Genomic DNA, 22,475 nt, shown 5'->3' on the forward strand with positions numbered 1-22,475 from the left:
GAACAAAACTAGAACAGAACTAGAACAGAACTAGAACAGAACTAGAACAGAACTAGAACTGAACTAGAACTGAACTAGAACTGAACTAGAACTGAACTAGAACTGAACTAGAACTGAACTAGAACGGAACTAGAACAGAACTAAAACAGAACTAGAACGGAACTAGAACAGAACTAGAACAGAACTAGAACAGAACTAGAACAGAACTAGAACAGAACTAGAACAGAACTAGAACAGAACTAGAACAGAACTAGAACAGAACTAGAACAGAACTAGAACAGAACTAGAACAGAACTAGAACAGAACTAGAACAGAACTAGAACAGAACTAGAACAGAACTAGAACAGAACTAGAACAGAACTAGAACAGAACTAGAACAGAACTAGAACAGAACTAGAACAGAACTAGAACAGAACTAGAACAGAACTAGAACAGAACTAGAACAGAACTAGAACAGAACTAGAACAGAACTAGAACAGAACTAGAACAGAACTAGAACAGAACTAGAACAGAACTAGAACAGAACTAGAACAGAACTAGAACAGAACTAGAACAGAACTAGAACAGAACTAGAACAGAACTAGAACAGAACTAGAACAGAACTAGAACAGAACTAGAACAGAACTAGAACAGAACTAGAACAGAACTAGAACAGAACTAGAACAGAACTAGAACAGAACTAGAACAGAACTAGAACAGAACTAGAACAGAACTAGAACAGAACTAGAACAGAACTAGAACAGAACTAGAACAGAACTAGAACAGAACTAGAACAGAACTAGAACAGAACTAGAACAGAACTAGAACAGAACTAGAAAAGAAACTAGAACAGAACTAGAACAGAACTAGAACAGAACTAGAACAGAACTAGAACAGAACTAGAACAGAACTAGAACAGAACTAGAACAGAACTAGAACAGAACTAGAACAGAACTAGAACAGAACTAGAACAGAACTAGAACAGAACTAGAACAGAACTAGAACAGAACTAGAACAGAACTAGAACAGAACTAGAACAGAACTAGAACAGAACTAGAACAGAACTAGAACAGAACTAGAACAGAACTAGAACAGAACTAGAACAGAACTAGAACAGAACCAGAACAGAACTAGAACAGAACTAGGACAGAACTAGAACAGAACTAGAACAGAACTAGAACAGAACTAGAACAGAACTAGAACAGAACTAGAACAGAACTAGAACAGAACTAGAACACAACTAGAACAGAACTAGAACAGAACTAGAACAGAACTAGAACAGAACTAGAACAGAACTAGAACAGAACTAGAACAGAACTAGAACAGAACTAGAACAGAACTAGAACAGAACTAGAACAGAACTAGAACAGAACTAGAACAGAACTAGAACAGAACTAGAACTAGAACAGAACTAGATCAGAACTAGAACAGAACTGGAACAGAACTAGAAATATGTGCTTCGACAGCTCATATTGTTAAAACTCCCAAAACATTTTTAAATGTTTGCTTTACGTTCCTTTTGGTCCTGGTCCTCTTTTCATTTTTTAGGTTATGCAATTTATTATGAATTGAGGTTGTTATGGAATTCACATATACATACACGTACACACATAGTCGCTCGCTTAAATTCAAAATATTAAAAAAACTTAAAAAATAGAATTGATATAAAATCATATAAAACATGTTAAACTTGTATGCTGTATAAATAAAAAGGACTATCATTTCTCATCCTTTCATATACTATATAGAGACGAAGTTGAAAAACATTAAAAAAAATACGTATATAAAGCAGAAAATAATAAAGAATACAGGACCTGGATGTTAACAAGTTTTTCACATATTTATGTCACTCTTTCTGTAAGTTGGACAAAAAAAAAAATGTATTTATATGTTGATGTATGGATATGGAGCATGTTGACACTATAATACTGTTTTTCATGCATAAAATGTTTTATTTTGCAGTTATTTATTTTTTTTTTTCATATCTTTTCTTTTGCCTTCAACATAAAGAGACTGACTTGAAAGGTTTGAGTTTCTGTTACTATTCCTTAGAAATGTTCCTCTGGTGCTTTCGGTATTCATCGTGTTATATATGAAAAAAAAAAAAATATGTGGGACTAGAAAGTGAAAGCTTTTCATTATGAGGCTGAAACGTGTTTAAATATAATTTTATTTATGCCAGCAAAAAAAAGTATGAATTCACTTTTACTTTTTATTTAGAATTTTATGAAACGATTAAAAATTTAAGGCAAAAAGTAGTGCAGTTCGCTAATTTGAAAGAGAAACGTTTATTAAAATTTTATTAAATATTAAGTAAAATAATAGTTAATGCCTTGGTAGCAAATATCTTCAGATTATTCCATCTAAACCGGCAACTTATATTCTCAAATAGCGATTTCCTTTGACACGTCTATACATTAATCTCCAGTACTTAAATCATGTTCATTTATCGTCCATACATCAGCCCTTCAACTATCTATCTACTTAACATATTTGATAATATTTAAAGCATACTTATAGGCATATGTTTAATTCATTTCGTTGTAGTATATTTTAAAGCTTTTTGCTTGTATAATGAAATTTATTACATTTTCATATATATAGCATACTTTTAAGCTGTTTATTGTTAACAAAATACAGTAAATATAAATGCTCTCAAAAATATGTATGCACAGCCTGTGTAGTGAGTGAGTGTATGTATTAAAATTTATTTAATATTCTCCTTGTAATGAAATTAAAGGAAAAGGTATGGAATGAAGTAAAATGCTTTATGTATTTAAATGGGATTATCTACTTGTTTTTTAATGTTTCTCTTTATTAATAATAATACAACATTTGTATTGCAAATCACATTTAATTTGTATCAGTTAACGAAATTCATACATAAACGTATATTTTTCAAGGGATTATTGGTAGGATATATTTCAATTTTTGCCAATGCTATTTTGATTTAAATATTTCAGTTTCATTGGCGTTTATGTTGCTAATATGCGTTAAGAGCTATCTTTTTTTTTGTTGTACTTACCACATCAATTATTTGCATTAAAGTTAAACCAAAACTAATTGTAATGGATCCGATTCATTTAAAACCGGACGTTCTAGTGTATTGTATGTATCTAATAGATCATGTAACAGTCTCTTTTCATTAAAACCTGCTAGGCAAACTGTAAAGAGAAAAGAAGAAAAAAGGGAACATAAATATTAGGAACTGCTTGAGTTAAGAATTTTTAATCAATAACATTAGAAAAATTTAAAATAGAACTTTAAATATTTATATATAAAACACACATATGATTCATTCATTACTTTCAGAATATTAATATTTTATATTTTTTTAAATATTTCCTAGATGTCATTGTATGTTGTTGCTCTTGTCATACAGAATAAAAATTGTGATCACATAAAATTAAAAAAAAATCCATCATATTTTTTTAATTTTAAGTGCAAATTTTTATATGGTGCAATTGTACTGCTTTTATTAACGACACCTGTACGTATACGTGTTAATAATTTACTGACATTAAAAATATGAAGTATACGCCTAATATAGAGAACCACTTGAAAGTAAAGGAAATATTTTTTTAAGTTTTTTTGATACGTTTTTGGTCTTGAACATGAAGATTTTATTGAATTTATATGTTCACAACTGGTGTCCCGTATGACAAGAGCCACAACTTTGACTCAGAGAGTAAATCCAAATTCTGAATAGTTTGCAAGAGAAAATGATCACCCAATAGTCTAGTCATAGTCTAGTCATAGTCTAGTCATAGTCTAGTCATAGTCTAGTCATAGTCTAGTCATAGTCTAGTCATAGTCTAGTCATAGTCTAGTCATAGTCTAGTCATAGTCTAGTCATAGTCTAGTCATAGTCTAGTCATAGTCTAGTCATAGTCTAGTCATAGTCTAGTCATAGTCTAGTCATAGTCTAGTCATAGTCTAGTCATAGTCTAGTCATAGTCTAGTCATAGTCTAGTCATAGTCTAGTCATAGTTAGTCATAGTCTAGTCATAGTCTAGTCATAGTCTAGTCATAGTCTAGTCATAGTCTAGTCATAGTCTAGTCATAGTCTAGTCATAGTCTAGTCATAGTCTAGTCATAGTCTAGTCATAGTCTAGTCATAGTCTAGTCATAGTCTAGTCATAGTCTAGTCATAGTCTAGTCATAGTCTAGTCATAGTCTAGTCATAGTCATAGTCTAGTCATAGTCTAGTCATAGTCTAGTCATAGTCTAGTCATAGTCTAGTCATAGTCTAGTCATAGTCTAGTCATAGTCTAGTCATAGTCTAGTCATAGTCTAGTCATAGTCTAGTCATAGTCTAGTCATAGTCTAGTCATAGTCTAGTCATAGTCTAGTCATAGTTAGTCATAGTCTAGTCATAGTCTAGTCATAGTCTAGTCATAGTCTAGTCATAGTAGTCATAGTCTAGTCATAGTCTAGTCATAGTCTAGTCATAGTCTAGTCATAGTCTAGTCATAGTCTAGTCATAGTCTAGTCATAGTCTAGTCATAGTCTAGTCATAGTCTAGTCATAGTCTAGTCATAGTCTAGTCATAGTCTAGTCATAGTCTAGTCATAGTCTAGTCATAGTCTAGTCATAGTTAGTCATAGTTAGTTAGTTAGTTAGTTAGTTAGTTAGTTAGTTAGTTAGTTAGTGTTAGTTAGTTAGTTAGTAGTTAGTAGTAGTAGTTAGTTAGTTAGTTAGTTAGTTAGGTTAGTTAGTTAGTTAGTTAGTTAGTTAGTTAGTTAGTTAGTTAGTAGTTAGTTAGTTAGTTAGTTAGTTAGTTAGTTAGTTAGTAGTTCGTAGTTAGTTAGTTAGTTAGTTAGTTAGTTAGTTAGTTAGTTAGTTAGTTAGTTAGTTAGTTAGTTAGTTAGTGTAGTTAGTTAGTTAGTTAGTTAGTAGTTAGTTAGTTAGTTAGTTAGTTAGTTAGTTAGTTAGTAGTTAGTAGTTAGTTAGTTAGTTAGTTAGTTAGTTAGTAGTTAGTTAGTTAGTTGTAGTTAGTTAGTTTAGTTAGTTAGTTAGTTAGTTAGTTAGTTAGTAGTAGTTAGTTAGTTAGTTAGTTAGTTAGTTAGTAGTTAGTCGTTAGTTAGTTAGTAGTTAGTAGTAGTTAGTTAGTTAGTTAGTTAGTTAGTTAGTTAGTTAGTTAGTTAGTTAGTTAGTTAGTTAGTTAGTTAGTTAGTTAGTTAGTTAGTTAGTTAGTTAGTTAGTTAGTTAGTAGTAGTTAGTTAGTTAGTTAGTTAGTAGTTAGTTAGTTAGTTAGTTAGTTAGTTAGTTAGTAGTTAGTAGTCAGTTAGTTAGTTAGTTAGTTAGTTAGTTAGTGTTAGTTAGTTAGTTAGTTAGTAGTAGTAGTTAGTTAGTTAGTTAGTTAGTAGTTAGTAGTTAGTTAGTTAGTTAGTTAGTTAGTTAGTTAGTTAGTTAGTTAGTTAGTTAGTTAGTTAGTTAGTTAGTTATCGTTAGTTAGTTAGTTAGTTAGTTAGTTAGTAGTTAGTTAGTTAGTTAGTTAGTTAGTTAGTTAGTTAGTTAGTAGTTAGTTAGTTAGTTAGTTAGTTAGTTAGTAGTTAGTTAGTTAGTTAGTAGTTAGTTAGTTAGTTAGTGATTTTAGTTAGTTAGTTAGTTAGTTAGTTAGTTAGTTAGTTAGTTAGTAGTTAGTAGTTAGTTAGTTAGTTAGTTAGTTAGTTAGTTAGTAGTAGTTAGTTAGTTAGTGTTAGTTAGTTAGTTAGTAGTTAGTTAGTTAGTAGTTAGTAGTAGTTAGTGTTAGTTAGTTAGTAGTTAGTTAGTTAGTTAGTTAGTTAGTAGTAGTTAGTTAGTTAGTTAGTTAGTAGTTAGTTAGTAGTTAGTTAGTTAGTTAGTTAGTTAGTTAGTTAGTTAGTTAGTTAGTTAGTTAGTAGTTAGTTAGTTAGTTAGTTAGTTAGTTAGTTAGTTAGAGTAGTTAGTTAGTTAGTTAGTTAGTTAGTTAGTTAGTTAGTTAGTTAGTTAGTTAGTTAGTTAGTTAGTTAGTTAGTTAGTAGTTAGTTAGTTAGTTAGTTAGTTAGTTAGTTAGTTAGTTAGTTAGTTAGTTAGTTAGTTAGTTAGTAGTTAGTTAGTTAGTTAGTTAGTTAGTTAGTTAGTAGTTAGTTAGTTAGTTAGTTAGTTAGTAGTAGTTAGTAGTTAGTTAGTTAGTTAGTTAGTTAGTTAGTTAGTTAGTTAGTTAGTTAGTAGTTAGTTAGTTAGTTAGTAGTTAGTAGTTAGTTAGTTAGTTAGTATTCTCTTCATCTCAATTTTAAGACTAAGATTACGTGGTAAAATTTAGTTTTTTTTATTTTTTGATCTTTGGGGACACATAGAAAAGTGCTTGACTTTGGCCAAAATCCAACGTAGTCACAATCTAGTAAGAGTCCAAAACTGTTAAAGTTTTCTGTGAAAAATTATTGCTTTAATTGTTTCATGTTAACATCTGAAGCCGGCAATCGTTTCAAAGACGCCTGTGATTTATCTACTTCCTGTATTCATTGATTTCATGTTTCATTTTCTATTTGATAGTCATAAATACATGATGAAAGTTGACAATTTTGACGTGATCCCAATTGGTAGAAAAGTAGTGAAATGTATTTGATTTTATTGTTTTTTTCTCCAACGTTTAAAGGAGCATTTTGATTGAAGTCTAGGGGAAGTCTAGCCTCAATAATCCGCTTATATGCAAACAGAATGGGGTTATCAAACTTATTATGTAAAAGCTTACACATATTCTCTTTAATAAATCAATAGTTAAAACAATTAAAACCTTTTACAAATATGTGGTTTACATTACTTGGGGTTAAAAATTATTTACATATACATATGTATTTTTAAAATAGGCATTTGCCTGCAACACCAATTTGCAATTAATTACAGATATCCCTTTCTGCTGAAACTATTTAAAGCTTTAGCTGATAAAATTTAAATAAATTTCCTTTGCAATTTCCTCATTAAATATTTTTTACTGTAAACTTAATTTGGCTTAAATCTACAAATATATTTAAATTTATAGCATACTTTTTGGGGGCTAAAGTTTATAAATTATTCATTACACAATGATTACAATTGAAATATTATTATTGTTATTAATATTTATAGCCAGCATTTTTATTTTTCCAACATTCTGAAATTTCAAATATTACATACAAGTCCGGAGAACAACAGAAACATAGATAATAAAGAGAAATTTTAATTTTCTCATTTTACTGTTTTATAAATCAATATAATTTAATCAACAATTTACAACATGTAATCATTAAACACAAACAAACACATAAATATAGTATGTGGCAAAATGGACATGATAATGTTTAACAATAAATATTAAATGTTAAACACATTGAACAGCAAAGGCAACTTACATACATACTACATATGCGCTTAGTTGTGCATAAACTCGTTGCTATTGTAACAATGAACATATGCTCCTAGAATATTTGCAACGCACTGCTCCATTTTATTGCTGCCATGGAGGCACTAACTAGCAAATTACAACACATCAAGAACAACAAAATAAATTTGCAAAAACATGTCTGTACATAAAATGAAAGTAAACAGTGATAGAAGACATTTAAACTAAACAGTAGTCATTAATAACAGATTTAGATAAAAGGGTGATTGGTGCCAAGAGAAGTGTGAGGTTTAAGCAGAACTAAACTAGGTCTAAACTAAAACTGAACTAGAACTGAACAAGAACTGAACTAGAACTGAACTAGAACTGAACTAGAACTGAACTAGATCTGAACTAGAACTGAACTAGAACTGAACTATAGAACTGAACTAGAACTGAACTAGAATGAACTAGAACTGAACTAGAACTGAACTAGAACTGAACTAGAACTGAACTGAACTAGAACTGAACTAGAACTGAACTAGAACTGAACTAGAACTGAACTAGAACTGAACTAGAACTGAACTAGAACTGAACTAGAACTGAACTAGAACTGAACTAGAACTGAACTAGAACTGAACTAGAACTGAACTAGAACTGAACTAGAACTGAACTAGAACTGAACTAGAACTGAACTAGAACTGAACTAGAACTGAACTAGAACTGAACTAGAACTGAACTAGAACTGAACTAGAACTGAACTAGAACTGAACTAGAACTGAACTAGAACTGAACTAGAACTGAACTAGAACTGAACTAGAACTGAACTAGAACTGAACTAGAACTGAACAAGAAACTAGAACTGAACTAGAACTGAACTAGAACTGAACTAGAACTGAACTAGAACTGAACTAGAACTGAACTAGAACTGAACTAGAACTGAACTAGAACTGAACTAGAACTGAACTAGAACTGAACTAGAACTGAACTAGAACTGAACTAGAACTGAACTAGAACTGAACTAGAACTGAACTAGAACTGAACTAGAACTGAACCAGAACTGAACTAGAACTGAACTGGAACTGAACTAGAACTGAACTAGAACTGAACTAGAACTGAACTAGAACTGAACTAGAACTGAACTAGAACAGAACTAGAACTGAACTAGAACTGAACTAGAACTGAACTAGAACTGAACTAGAACTGAACTAGAACTGAACTAGAACTGAACTAGAACTGAACTAGAACTGAACTAGAACTGAACTAGAACTGAACTAGAACTGAACTAGAACTGAACTAGAACTGAACTAGAACTGAACTAGAACTGAACTAGAACTGAACTAGAACTGAACTAGAACTGAACTAGAACTGAACTAGAACTGAACTAGAACTGAACTAGAACTGAACTAGAACTGAACTAGAACTGAACTAGAACTAAACTAGAACTGAACTAGAACTGAACTAGAACTGAACTAGAACTGAACTAGAACTGAACTAGAACTGAACTAGAACTGAACTAGAACTGAACTAGAACTGAACTAGAACTGAACTAGAACTGAACTAGAACTGAACTAGAACTGAACTAGAACTGAACTAGAACTGAACTAGAACTGAACTAGAACTGAACTAGACTGAACTAGAACTGAACTAGAACTGAACTAGAACTGAACTAGAACTGAACTAGAACTGAACTAGAACTGAACTAGAACTGAACTAGAACTGAACAAGAACTGAACTAGAACTGAACTAGAACTGAACTAGAACTGAACTAGAACTGAACTAGAACTGAACTAGAACTGAACTAGAACTGAACTAGAACTGAACTAGAACTGAACTAGAACTGAACTAGAACTGAACTAGAACTGAACTAGAACTGAACTAGAACTGAACTAGAACTGAACTAGAACTGAACTAGAATTGAACTAGAACTGAACTAGAACTGAACTAGAACTGAACTAGAACTGAACTAGAACTGAACTAGAACTGAACTAGAACTGAACTAGAACTGAACTAGAACTGAACTAGAACTGAACTAGAACTGAACTAGAACTGAACTAGAACTGAACTAGAACTGAACTAGAACTGAACTAGAACTGAACTAGAACTGAACTAGAACTGAACTAGAACTGAACTAGAACTGAACTAGAACTGAACAAGAACTGAACTAGAACTGAACTAGAAGAACTAGACTGAACTAGAACTGAACTAGAACTGAACTAGAACTGAACTAGAAGAACTGAACTAGAACTGAACTAGAACTGAACTAGAACTGAACTAGAACTGAACTAGAACTGAACTAGAACTGAACTAGAACTGAACTAGAACTGAACTAGAACTGAACTAGAACTGAACTAGAACTGAACTAGAACTGAACTAGAACTGAACTAGAACTGAACTAGAACTGAACTAGAACTGAACTAGAACTGAACTAGAACTGAACTAGAACTGAACTAGAACTGAACTAGAACTGAACTAGAACTGAACTAGAACTGAACTGAACTGAACTAGAACTGAACTAGAACTGAACTATAACTGAACTAGAACTGAACTAGAACTGAACTAGAACTGAACTAGAACTGAACTAGAACTGAACTAGAACTGAACAAAATTTTATCAAAGCATTGATCTAAGTATATTTAGTCAATATATTTCATTTACAAATTGCAAAATTTTAATCTTAATATTTTAAAAGAGTTTTTACCATTACGGTTTAAATTGCTTAACCCCTTGGAAAACAATAAGCAAACAACTTTTAGCCAAGAAATTGAAAAAAAGCCAACAAAATAAACTTTTATTGTGCAACAAAGCGTAACACACAAAGTTAAAACAATAAAATTGTAGAAAAGCCAAGCAAAATTCTGAACGAGTAATGCTTTAACGTAATTATTAAAACTGAATTACAATGAAAAAACATTGCTAAAAATAGCAATAAAATACTAAACTTCCTCAACTTCCTTTAAATAACACAAAGTTGTAATAACTGACTCAAGCGTAAACAAATATTTGTGTTAAAAGCAGCAGTTCTCAGTCAAGAAAATGCTGATTAAAGAAATTAAATACATCTTTAAATTTTATTTAAAATAAAAGCTACCACTATTTCTGCTTTTAAGGTTCTACGGCTTTTAATTCAAGAGATTTTAAACTTGTTGCTTATAATTGAATTTTAAATTAATTACTTAGTTTAACAGCTCTTAATTAAACTTTTTCTTTAACAACACACCCTAACGTATGCTTTAGAACTTCAAGTTTGTTTACCCCTTTCAATACTACTCTCGCTAATTTGCAAAACCTACAACACGTTCTTAACCTCAATTAGCATATTTTACACTTGAAATTTATCTTCACAGCAAAACACATGCACTTATTTAAATAAACAAAAAACGAAAATAATAAACAAAGAAAAAGTGCAAAAACAATAGAAACATTTATGCACTTTGCCAAGGGGAGTAGTACGAAGCAGAGTAAGCTTAAAAGGAAAAGAAAATAAAATAATAAAGATGGAAGAAAAAACACTTTAACCACTTATTGTCATTTTTACCACTAACATACTCGTCATCATCTAGGATGCCACTACTCAAGCTTTAAGAAGTACAGAGAAAGAAAAAACTAAAAAATAAATAAACTGCAACAAATGAAGAAGACTTAAAAATACATAGACGTTTGTAGTTTCGAGAAAAAATGCACACAGAGGCAATGAAAAAGATAAAAAAACACATAGCATTAAATACTGTCTTTTTGACGTACTACAGTGGAGAAGGATGAGAACAATTTTAATCTTTAGGTTGTTCTGTTTCAGTTCTAGTTCTGTTCTAGTTCTGTTCTAATTCTGTTCTAGTTCAGTTCTAGTTCTGTTCTAGTTCTGTTCTAGTTCTGTTCTAGTTTAGTTCAGTTCTAGTTCAGTTCTAGTTCAGTTCTAGTTCAGTTCTAGTTCAGTTCTAGTTCAGTTCTACTTCAGTTCTAGTTCAGTTCTAGTTCAGTTCTAGTTCAGTTCTAGTTCAGTTCTAGTTCAGTTCTAGTTCAGTTCTAGTTCAGTTCTAGTTCAGTTCTAGTTCAGTTCTAGTTCAGTTCTAGTTCAGTTCTAGTTCAGTTCTAGTTCAGTTCTAGTTCAGTTCTAGTTCAGTTCTAGTTCAGTTCTAGTTCAGTTCTAGTTCAGTTCTAGTTCAGTTCTAGTTCAGTTCTAGTTCAGTTCTAGTTCAGTTCTAGTTCAGTTCTAGTTCAGTTCTAGTTCAGTTCTAGTTCAGTTCTAGTTCAGTTCTAGTTCAGTTCTAGTTCAGTTCTAGTTCAGTTCTAGTTCAGTTCTAGTTCAGTTCTAGTTCAGTTCTAGTTCAGTTCTAGTTCAGTTCTAGTTCAGTTCTAGTTACTTCTAGTTCAGTTCTAGTTCAGTTCTAGTTCAGTTCTAGTTCAGTTCTAGTTCAGTTCTAGTTCAGTTCTAGTTCAGTTCTAGTTCAGTTCTAGTTCAGTTCTAGTTCAGTTCTAGTTCAGTTCTAGTTCAGTTCTAGTTCAGTTCTAGTTCAGTTCTAGTTCAGTTCTAGTTCAGTTCTAGTTCAGTTCTAGTTCAGTTCTAGTTCAGTTCTAGTTCTGTTCTAGTTCAGTTCTAGTTCAGTTCTAGTTCAGTTCTAGTTCAGTTCTAGTTCAGTTCTAGTTCAGTTCTAGTTCAGTTCTAGTTCAGTTCTAGTTCAGTTCTAGTTCAGTTTAGTTAGTTGTTCTAGTTCAGTTCTAGTTCAGTTCTAGTTCAGTTCTAGTTCAGTTCTAGTTCAGTTCTAGTTCAGTTCTAGTTCAGTTCTAGTTCAGTTCTAGTTCAGTTCTAGTTCAGTTCTAGTTCAGTTCTAGTTCAGTTCTAGTTCAGTTCTAGTTCAGTTCTAGTTCAGTTCTAGTTCAGTTCTAGTTCAGTTCTAGTTCAGTTCTAGTTCAGTTCTAGTTCAGTTCTAGTTCAGTTCTAGTTCAGTTCTAGTTCAGTTCTAGTTCAGTTCTAGTTCAGTTCTAGTTCAGTTCTAGTTCAGTTCTAGTTCAGTTCTAGTTCAGTTCTAGTTCAGTTCTAGTTCAGTTCTAGTTCAGTTCTAGTTCAGTTCTAGTTCAGTTCTAGTTCAGTTCTAGTTCAGTTCTAGTTCAGTTCTAGTTCAGTTCTAGTTCAGTTCTAGTTCAGTTCTAGTTCAGTTCTAGTTCAGTTCTAGTTCAGTTCTAGTTCAGTTCTAGTTCAGTTCTAGTTCAGTTCTAGTTCAGTTCTAGTTCAGTTCTAGTTCAGTTCTAGTTCAGTTCTAGTTCAGTTCTAGTTCAGTTCTAGTTCAGTTCTAGTTCAGTTCTAGTTCAGTTCTAGTTCAGTTCTAGTTCAGTTCTAGTTCAGTTCTAGTTCAGTTCTAGTTCAGTTCTAGTTCAGTTCTAGTTCAGTTCTAGTTCAGTTCTAGTTCAGTTCTAGTTCAGTTCTAGTTCAGTTCAGTTCTAGTTCAGTTCTAGTTCAGTTCTAGTTCAGTTCTAGTTCAGTTCTAGTTCAGTTCTAGTTCAGTTCTAGTTCAGTTCTAGTTCAGTTCTAGTTCAGTTCTAGTTCAGTTCTAGTTCAGTTCTAATTCAGTTCTAGTTCAGTTCTAGTTCAGTTCTAGTTCAGTTCTAGTTCAGTTCTAGTTCAGTTCTAGTTCAGTTCTAGTTCAGTTCTAGTTCAGTTCTAGTTCAGTTCTAGTTCAGTTCTAGTTCAGTTCTAGTTCAGTTCTAGTTCAGTTCTAGTTCAGTTCTAGTTCAGTTCTAGTTCAGTTCTAGTTCAGTTCTAGTTCAGTTCTAGTTCAGTTCTAGTTCAGTTCTAGTTCAGTTCTAGTTCAGTTCTAGTTCAGTTCTAGTTCAGTTCTAGTTCAGTTCTAGTTCAGTTCTAGTTCAGTTCTAGTTCAGTTCTAGTTCAGTTCTAGTTCAGTTCTAGTTCAGTTCTAGTTCAGTTCTAGTTCAGTTCTAGTTCAGTTCTAGTTCAGTTCTAGTTCAGTTCTAGTTCAGTTCTAGTTCAGTTCTAGTTCAGTTCTAATATAATTATAGGTGAGTCTCAAGACCCACTGTTATATAATTGTTGTGACGATAGTAAAATTCCACATTTATTCTTATTTGAGAAATATTAACAAAATTTGTAGTGTTTTAAAACGCATAGTGCAATTTAGAAGGGAGATTGTTTTTTAAGTATGTGTAGATGCCACGTGTGGTATACACTTGAAAGTGTCTAAGGTTGTTAGGCATTTTTTACGTTTTCTTTAACAAAGGGGATTTTTACCTACTTTATGTATGTCTTTGCAGAAGATTATTTTAATAAATACTTACAACAAAAACCTGCGGTAATTTTGTTATTTATTTGCAAAACATAGAGAAAAAAAATACATATAAAAAAGTACATAAAATGTTATACAAAGTACTTAGAGATGTTGTTTTACAAATTTGTTGGCTGCTGTTGTTTATTATTTAGTGGTGGTGCAAACATTCGCAAAAAGCAAAACTTTGTTTGCATACACTAGGAATAGTTTGTACATAAACATTTGTAGCATACTTAAGGGAGTTAAATGTGATTATGCAGACATACAAATAAAAAGAAGTGCAAAAATAATGAACTTTTGTGTTTTTCCTCTTTGTAATAAAATAATGTAATATTTGTTTAAAACTTTTAGATAGTTTTTTGTGCACATACATAAATAAATAAAGCGCATGTACGGATATGGTTTGGTAGCAAGTGTGATAATAGCGGAAATATGTTTTTGTATTTAAATTAGTCAGTAGATTTTCATTTACGAAAGGATTGTGAATTAAAGAGGTTATTTTCTAAAAATGTTATATTTTTGCAACAACAATGTCATTGGCTTTGCATGACTAACAGCAGCATAAATATGGCAATAAAATAACAAAGCATACTTCAGGAAATTTTTCCAAACGTTAAGATTGTATAAGATTATAAATTATATTGTATCCAAATGTTTCCTTTGTTGTATTTTCAACTTTCTTTTCTTATTATACACATGCTTAATTACAGATCACTAAACGTGAGTTAAGAATCCATCCGTCACATTAAAGCTACAGTTCTATAGAAACTCTAACCTTTTTTTAGGGAATTCCTCCCCTGATAAAGTTTTCTAGCGCATCAGAAAAATAAACCAAAAGTCAAACAGAAATCCATAAAATAAATTAAATGAAACAAGAAAATACAATCACGTGCCACAAGTGTTAGTCAATGAAATTAATAAAAAAAATATTACTTTTTTAACGCTTTATATTGCTCGTTCTCGTTCAAGTACTACTTAAATATAAATAAAGCAGAAGAGCAAAAAGTCATTATATATGAAAAGGAGATCTGAGCTGATTAACCATTTCTGTTCTAGTTGTGTTCTAGTTCTGTTCTACTTGTGTTCTAGTGTGTTCTAGTTCTGTTCTAGTTGTGTTCTAGTTGTGTTTTAGTTCTGTTCTAGTTCTGTTCTAGTTCTGTTCTAGTTCTGTTAGTTCTGTTCTAGTTCTGTTCTAGTTCTGTTCTAGTTCTGTTCTAGTTCTGTTCTAGTTCTGTTTTAGTTCTGCTAGTTAGGTTCTAGTTCGGTTCTAATTCTGTTCTAGTTCAGAACTAGTTCTGTTCTAGTTCTGTTCTAGTTCTGTTCTAGTTTGTTCTGTTCTAGTTTGTTCTAGTTCTGTTCTAGTTCTGTTCTAGTTCTGTTCTAGTTCTGTTCTAGTTCTGTTCTAGTTCTGTTCTAGTTCTGTTCTAGTTCTGTTCTAGTTCTGTTCTAGTTCTGTTTAGTTCTGTTCTAGTTCTGTTCTAGTTCTGTTCTAGTTCTGTTCTAGTTCTGTTCTAGTTCTGTTCTAGTTCTGTTCTAGTTCTGTTCTAGTTCTGTTCTAGTTCTGTTCTAGTTCTGTTCTAGTTCTGTTCTAGTTCTGTTCTAGTTCTGTTCTAGTTCTTCTAGTTCTGTTCTAGTTCTGTTTAGTTCTGTTCTAGTTCTGTTCTAGTTCTGTTCTAGTCTGTTCTAGTTCTGTTCTAGTTCTAGTTCTGTTCTAGTTCTGTTCTAGTTCTGTTCTAGTTCTGTTCTAGTTCTGTTCTAGTTCTGTTCTAGTTCTTTCTAGTCTGTTCTAGTTCTGTTCTAGTTCTGTTCTAGTTCTGTTCTAGTTCTGTTCTAGTTCTGTTCTAGTTCTGTTCTAGTTCTGTTCTAGTTCTGTTCTAGTTCTGTTCTAGTTCTTTCTAGTTCTGTTCTAGTTCTGTTCTAGTTCTGTTCTAGTTCTGTTCTAGTTCTGTTCTAGTTCTGTTCTAGTTCTGTTCTAGTTCTGTTCTAGTTCTGTTCTAGTTCTGTTCTAGTTCTGTTCTAGTTCTGTTCTAGTTCTGTTCTAGTCTTCTAGTTCTGTTTTTCTAGTTTGTTCTAGTTCTGTTCTAGTTCTGTTCTAGTTCTGTTCTAGTTCTGTTCTAGTTCTGTTCTAGTTCTGTTTCTAGTTCTGTTCTAGTTCTGTTCTAGTTCTGTTCTAGTTCTGTTCTAGTTCTGTTCTAGTTTGTTCTAGTTCTGTTCTAGTTCTGTTCTAGTTCTGTTCTAGTTCTGTTCTAGTTCTGTTCTAGTTCTGTTCTAGTTCTGTTCTAGTTCTGTTCTAGTTCTGTTCTAGTTCTGTTCTAGTTCTGTAGTTTGTTCTAGTTCTGTTCTAGTTCTGTTCTAGTTCTGTTCTAGTTCTGTTCTAGTTCTGTTCTAGTTCTGTTCTAGTTCTGTTCTAGTTCTGTTCTAGTTCTGTTCTAGTTCTGTTCTAGTTCTGTTCTAGTTCTGTTCTAGTTCTGTTCTAGTTCTGTTCTAGTTCTGTTCTAGTTCTGTTCTAGTTCTGTTCTAGTCTGTTCTGTTCTTCGTTCTGTTCTGTTCTAGTTCTGTTCTAGTTCTGTTCTAGTTCTGTTCTAGTTCTGTTCTAGTTCTGCTCTAGTTCTGTTCTAGTTCTGTTTTAGTTCAGTTCTTCTTCGGTGTTAGTTCAGAATCAGTTTTCTTCTAGTCAAATAATTTTAGTTATTTACATTTAAATTAAAAAAATATAAAATTCTACACAGAATTTCCTTTAAAACATTTCTTTGTGGATTCTTAGAGACAACAAGAGCTTTAACACTTTATTCAAAGACAAATTAAAATTAAACTAGATTTTTCCCTGCCTATAGTTATTTTGCATAATATGTATGTAGATTCGTACATTATGATGTCTCCATATGCTGCTGTTGATGTTAACAATTAAAATTGTGCTATAGTTGTAAAAGAAAAAAAGAAAGCTAAGACATACTACAATTTTAAAGGATTTTTCCCAAGCCTAAAAGACTGCTTTAGCCTTAAGTCAAAACATTGACTTTAGAGACATAAACAACTGCAGGAATTACAATATATGCTCAAGACTAGGGAAATACTTATAAATGTAATGTGTTGTAGCAACAATGACTTTAAACAAAGGGAAATATATTTTGTTTTTAGTTATTTTATAAAAGCAACTATTCTTATAATCCTTAAAGTATGCTATGATTGTTGTTGTATTAGTTTGTTTCTTTAGACCATAAACTATGTACAAAATATATAGAATTGCCTGTAGATAATTAAAAAAATAAAACCTAAAGAAAAAAATTCTGTATAAAGTTAAGGAATTGTTAAGTTTTGTTTAAATTACAACATACTTTAAGGCCCATAAAGGCAGTTGGGTCTCTATATACATTTTTATTGTTATAACTTTGTTATTTTTCAACTTATATGTATGAAGCTGTGTGTCTTAAACTTGTTGACACTTTTTTGTCTAAATGGTCATTGTTTTTTATTAATTTTAAATTCTTTTCTATTTTTGTTGCAAAAAAGTTACGCTAAGGCATTTTTTGTAAAGTTGCTTTGGTTTTGTTAAAAAGTTTTTAGTGTTCCTATTTTTATGCTTGGCATTCTTTTTTATTTTAGTGCTTACTAAACTCCTGAGATTTATAACCATGATATTTACTAAGTCATAATATATTTTTATTTCGAAAGGAAACAAAAAGAAATCCTTGCAATATTCCCTTAAGCTTTGTTCAGCATTGCATCTCGTGCTGTATTACTGACACATTCACCCAGAATATACAAAACAATAAGAAAAAACCTATTATAATTGCATTAAGTTTTGTTGCGTTTTTTAATGTAATCATGAGCATATAAAAATAACATTAAATATGCAAATTCCCTGAGTAGTTTTCCGTGTATGCTTGTTTATTAGACTTACGTTTTCCTACACCCTACAGTAAGGAAATGAGTCGCAAGCGAATGCTATGTGATTCTAGTTAGCTTTTGAAGAATCGTATAATATTACTAAATTGAATAAAACCAGCAGATTTAAATTAAAACAAAATTAAATTTCTTAAGTAGAAAAGATCGCAAGCGGATGCTTTGTGAGTCTAGTTAGCTTTGAAGGAGCTTTTGAAGAATCGTATAATATTACTAAATTGAATAAAATCAGCAGATTTAAATTAAAACAAAATTAAATTTCTTAAGTAGAAAAGGGAAATTTTAGATGCTGTATAAATTCATCGTATATTACGTCTAGTCTCTGGTCTAGTCAATAGTCTAGTCTATGATATAGTCTATAGTCTATAGTCTAGTATATAGTCTAGTCTATAGTGTAGTCCATATTATAGTCTATAGTCTAGTCTGTCGTCTAGTCTATAGTCTAGTCTGTCGTCTAGTCTATAGTCTAGTCTGTCGTCTAGTCTATAGTCTAGTCTATAGTCTAGTCTATAGTCTAGTCTATAGTCTAGTCTATAGTCTAGTCTATAGTCTAGTCTATAGTCTAGTCTATAGTCTAGTCTATAGTCTAGTCTATAGTCTAGTCTATAGTCTAGTCTATAGTCTAGTCTATAGTCTAGTCTATAGTCTAGTATAGTCTAGTCTATAGTCTAGTCTATAGTCTAGTCTATAGTCTAGTCTATAGTCTAGTCTATAGTCTAGTCTATAGTCTAGTCTATAGTCTAGTCTATAGTCTAGTCTATAGTCTAGTCTATAGTCTAGTCTATAGTCTAGTCTATAGTCTAGTCTATAGTCTAGTCTATAGTCTAGTCTATAGTCTAGTCTATAGTCTAGTCTATAGTCTAGTCTATAGTCTAGTCTATAGTCTAGTCTATAGTCTAGTCTATAGTCTAGTCTATAGTCTAGTCTATAGTCTAGTCTATAGTCTAGTCTATAGTCTAGTCTATAGTCTAGTCTATAGTCTAGTCTATAGTCTAGTCTATAGTCTAGTCTATAGTCTAGTCTATAGTCTAGTCTATAGTCTAGTCTATAGTCTAGTCTATAGTCTAGTCTATAGTCTGGTCTATAGTCTAGTCTATAGTCTAGTCTATAGTCTAGTCTATAGTCTAGTCTATAGTCTAGTCTATAGTCTAGTCTATAGTCTAGTCTATAGTCTAGTCTATAGTCTAGTCTATAGTCTAGTCTATAGTCTAGTCTATAGTCTAGTCTATAGTCTAGTCTATAGTCTAGACTATAGTCTAGTCTATAGTCTAGACTATAGAGTAGACTATAGACTAGTCTATAGTCTAGTCTATAGTCTAGTCTATAGTCTAGTCTATAGTCTAGTCTATATTCTAGTCTATATTCTAGTCTATAGTCTAGTCTATAGTCTAGTCTATAGTCTAGTCTATAGTCTAGTCTATAGTCTAGTCTATAGTCTAGTCTAGTCTAGTCTATAGTCTAGTCTATAGTCTAGTCTATAGTCTAGTCTATAGTCTAGTCTATAGTCTAGTCTATAGTCTAGTCTATAGTCTAGTCTAATCTAGTCTATAGTCTAGTCTAGTCTATAGTCTAGTCTATAGTCTAGTCTATAGTCTAGTCTATAGCCTAGTCTATAGTCTAGTCTATAGTCTAGTCTATAGTCTAGTCATAGTCTAGTCTATAGTCTAGTCTATAGTCTAGTCTATAGTCTAGTCTATAGTCTAGTCTATAGTCTAGTCTATAGTCTAGTCTATAGTCTAGTCTATAGTCTAGTCTATAGTCTAGTCTATAGTCTAGTCTATAGTCTAGTCTATAGTCTAGTCTATAGTCTAGTCTATAGTCTAGTCTATAGTCTAGTCTATAGTCTAGTCTATAGTCTAGTCTATAGTCTAGTCTATAGTCTAGTCTATAGTCTAGTCTATAGTCTAGTCTATAGTCTAGTCTATAGTCTAGTCTATAGTCTAGTCTATAGTCTAGTCTATAGTCTAGTCTATAGTCTAGTCTATAGTCTAGTCTATAGTCTAGTCTATAGTCTAGTCTATAGTCTAGTCTATAGTCTAGTCTATAGTCTAGTCTATAGTCTAGTCTATAGTCTAGTCTATAGTCTAGTCTATAGTCTAGTCTATAGTCTAGTCTATAGTCTAGTCTATAGTCTAGTCTATAGTCTAGTCTATAGTCTAGTCTATAGTCTAGTCTATAGTCTAGTCTATAGTCTAGTCTATAGTCTAGTCTATAGTCTAGTCTATAGTCTAGTCTATAGTCTAGTCTATAGTCTAGTCTATAGTCTAGTCTATAGTCTAGTCTATAGTCTAGTCTATAGTCTAGTCTATAGTCTAGTCTATAGTCTAGTCTATAGTCTAGTCTATAGTCTAGTCTATAGTCTAGTCTATAGTCTAGTCTATAGTCTAGTCTATAGTCTAGTCTATAGTCTAGTCTATAGTCTAGTCTATAGTCTAGTCTATAGTCTAGTCTATAGTCTAGTCTATAGTCTAGTCTATAGTCTAGTCTATAGTCTAGTCTATAGTCTAATCTATAGTCTAGTCTATAGTCTAGTCTATAGTCTAGTCTATAGTCTGGTCTATAGTCTAGTCTATAGTCTAGTTTATAGTCTAGTCTATAGTCTAGTATAGTCTAGTCTATAGTCTAGTCTATAGTCTAGTCTATAGTCTAGTCTATAGTCTAGTCTATAGTCTAGTCTATAGTCTAGTCTATGGTCTAGACTATAGTCTAGTCTATAGTCTAGACTATAGAGTAGACTATAGACTAGTATATAGTCTAGTCTATAGTCTAGTCTATAGTCTAGTCTATAGTCTAGTCTATAGTCCTATAGTCTAGTCTATAGTCTAGTCTATAGTCTAGTCTATAGTCTAGTCTATAGTCTAGTCTATAGTCTAGTCTATAGTCTAGTCTATAGTCTAGTCTATAGTCTAGTCTAATCTAGTCTATAGTCTAGTCTAGTCTATAGTCTAGTCTATAGTCTAGTCTATAGTCTAGTCTATAGCCTAGTCTATAGTCTAGTCTATAGTCTAGTCTATAGTCTAGTCTATAGTCTAGTCTATAGTCTAGTCTATAGTCTAGTCTATAGTCTAGTCTATAGTCTAGTCTATAGTCTAGTCTATAGTCTAGTCTATAGTCTAGTCTATAGTCTAGTCTATAGTCTAGTCTATAGTCTAGTCTATAGTCTAGTCTATAGTCTAGTCTAGTCAATAGTCTAGTCTATAGTCTAGTCTATAGTCTAGTCTATAGTCTAGTCTATAGTCTAGTCTATAGTCTAGTCTATAGTCTAGTCTATAGTCTAGTCTATAGTCTAGTCTATAGTCTAGTCTATAGTCTAGTCTATAGTCTAGTCTATAGTCTAGTCTATAGTCTAGTCTATAGTCTAGTCTATAGTCTAGTCTATAGTCTAGTCTATAGTCTAGTCTATAGTCTAGTCTATAGTCTAGTCTATAGTCTAGTCTATAGTCTAGTCTATAGTCTAGTCTATAGTCTAGTCTATAGTCTAGTCTATAGTCTAGTCTATAGTCTAGTCTATAGTCTAGTCTATAGTCTAGTCTATAGTCTAGTCTATAGTCTAGTCTATAGTCTAGTCTATAGTCTAGTCTATAGTCTAGTCTATAGTCTAGTCTATAGTCTAGTCTATAGTCTAGTCTATAGTCTAGTCTATAGTCTAGTCTATAGTCTAGTCTATAGTCTAGTCTATAGTCTAGTCTATAGTCTAGTCTATAGTCTAGTCTATAGTCTAGTCTATAGTCTAGTCTATAGTCTAGTCTATAGTCTAGTCTATAGTCTAGTCTATAGTCTAGTCTAATCTAGTCTATAGTCTAGTCTAGTCTATAGTCTAGTCTGTAGTTATACTGCTCTTATTTTTGTTTTACTGAAGTTTGGTATTTTTGATAAGTTTCCTTTGACAGCTGATTTTTTCACCATTTCCGTTTCGCCATAATCTTCATTATTTTATTGTTTCCTTAAAGATTTTTTTTGTATTTTTAATATTACTTATAATAATGTTTCTTTTTAAGAATTTCTCATAATTTTCTTTCGACTTTATTTTAAATATTATATTATTATAGTGTTGATCATTGTTCTTCACAGCATAATTTTCAAATTAACTTAATTGTTTAATGATGTCTACATTTTAATGGCTCTTTGTTGTTATTCCTTTAACATCCTCCCAACAGTAGTTTGTTTCCAGTTCAACAAAAGTAATATTTAATATTAAACAATTTCTCATTTTGTTGCATTTATTTAAATTATCACACCAGCAAAGTTCGTTGACTTTGTAGATTATTAGCAATAATAAAGCATAGTTTTGGGAGGGGCAAGAGAAATGTGGCGAGTGTTTTCAAAAGATAATAATCTAAATGGTGGGTTATAAATGCGAGTAATTGGTTTTAATGTTTATAGAGATTTAATGGAGTTTTTTTGAAAAATAACAAATGGCGGAATATAATAAACATGCAAACTAAAGAATGGAAATTAATGGGGAAAAAGGGCTAATTGGCTAGAAAAATGTAGTGAACATTAATATTCTGTTGTTTTCTTTATTTTAAACATTAAAGTCTTTAAATATTATAAACATGATGTAGCCTTTAATATTTTGTAATATTTAAAATTTAATTTCTAACTATTTTATTTATCACATTCTTTTTGTCTTTAACATTCATCTTAGTTTTATATTTCTCGATTTTATTGCTCCACTGACCACCATTACTACCAGAGTCATTTGCATTTTCTCTATAAAATGTTGTGGCACGAAATGATACAAAATTTCGTTTTAAACTGTTTGATGCTGATGGCAGTGTCAGCTGTTACATTTTTGTGGTTACGTGGTTAAACATTCCATTAGTTGTTGTTGTATTATTCTTTTTATTTATATTATTGTTCTTGTTTTTGTTTATTTCGTCCTCGTTATTTTTGCTGTTCAAACTTTTGAAATATTCTTTAGTTTAGTTCGAGTTGAGTTTTACTTTTTTTTTGTAACAATACCAACTGTATATTTGAAAATATTTTGTAAA

General features: G+C 31.4%; 1 pseudogene; it reads right to left on the reverse strand.

The window, feature by feature from the left end:
* Positions 1-22,475, reverse strand: part of LOC119609517 — a 100,496-nt pseudogene that overhangs the window by 67,828 nt on the left and 10,193 nt on the right.

The sequence above is a fragment of the Lucilia sericata genome, unplaced genomic scaffold (assembly GCF_015586225.1).
Source record: "Lucilia sericata isolate MDLA Ls3-8-SP2 unplaced genomic scaffold, ASM1558622v1 Contig000997F_arrow, whole genome shotgun sequence".
NCBI lineage: Eukaryota > Metazoa > Arthropoda > Insecta > Diptera > Calliphoridae > Lucilia > Lucilia sericata.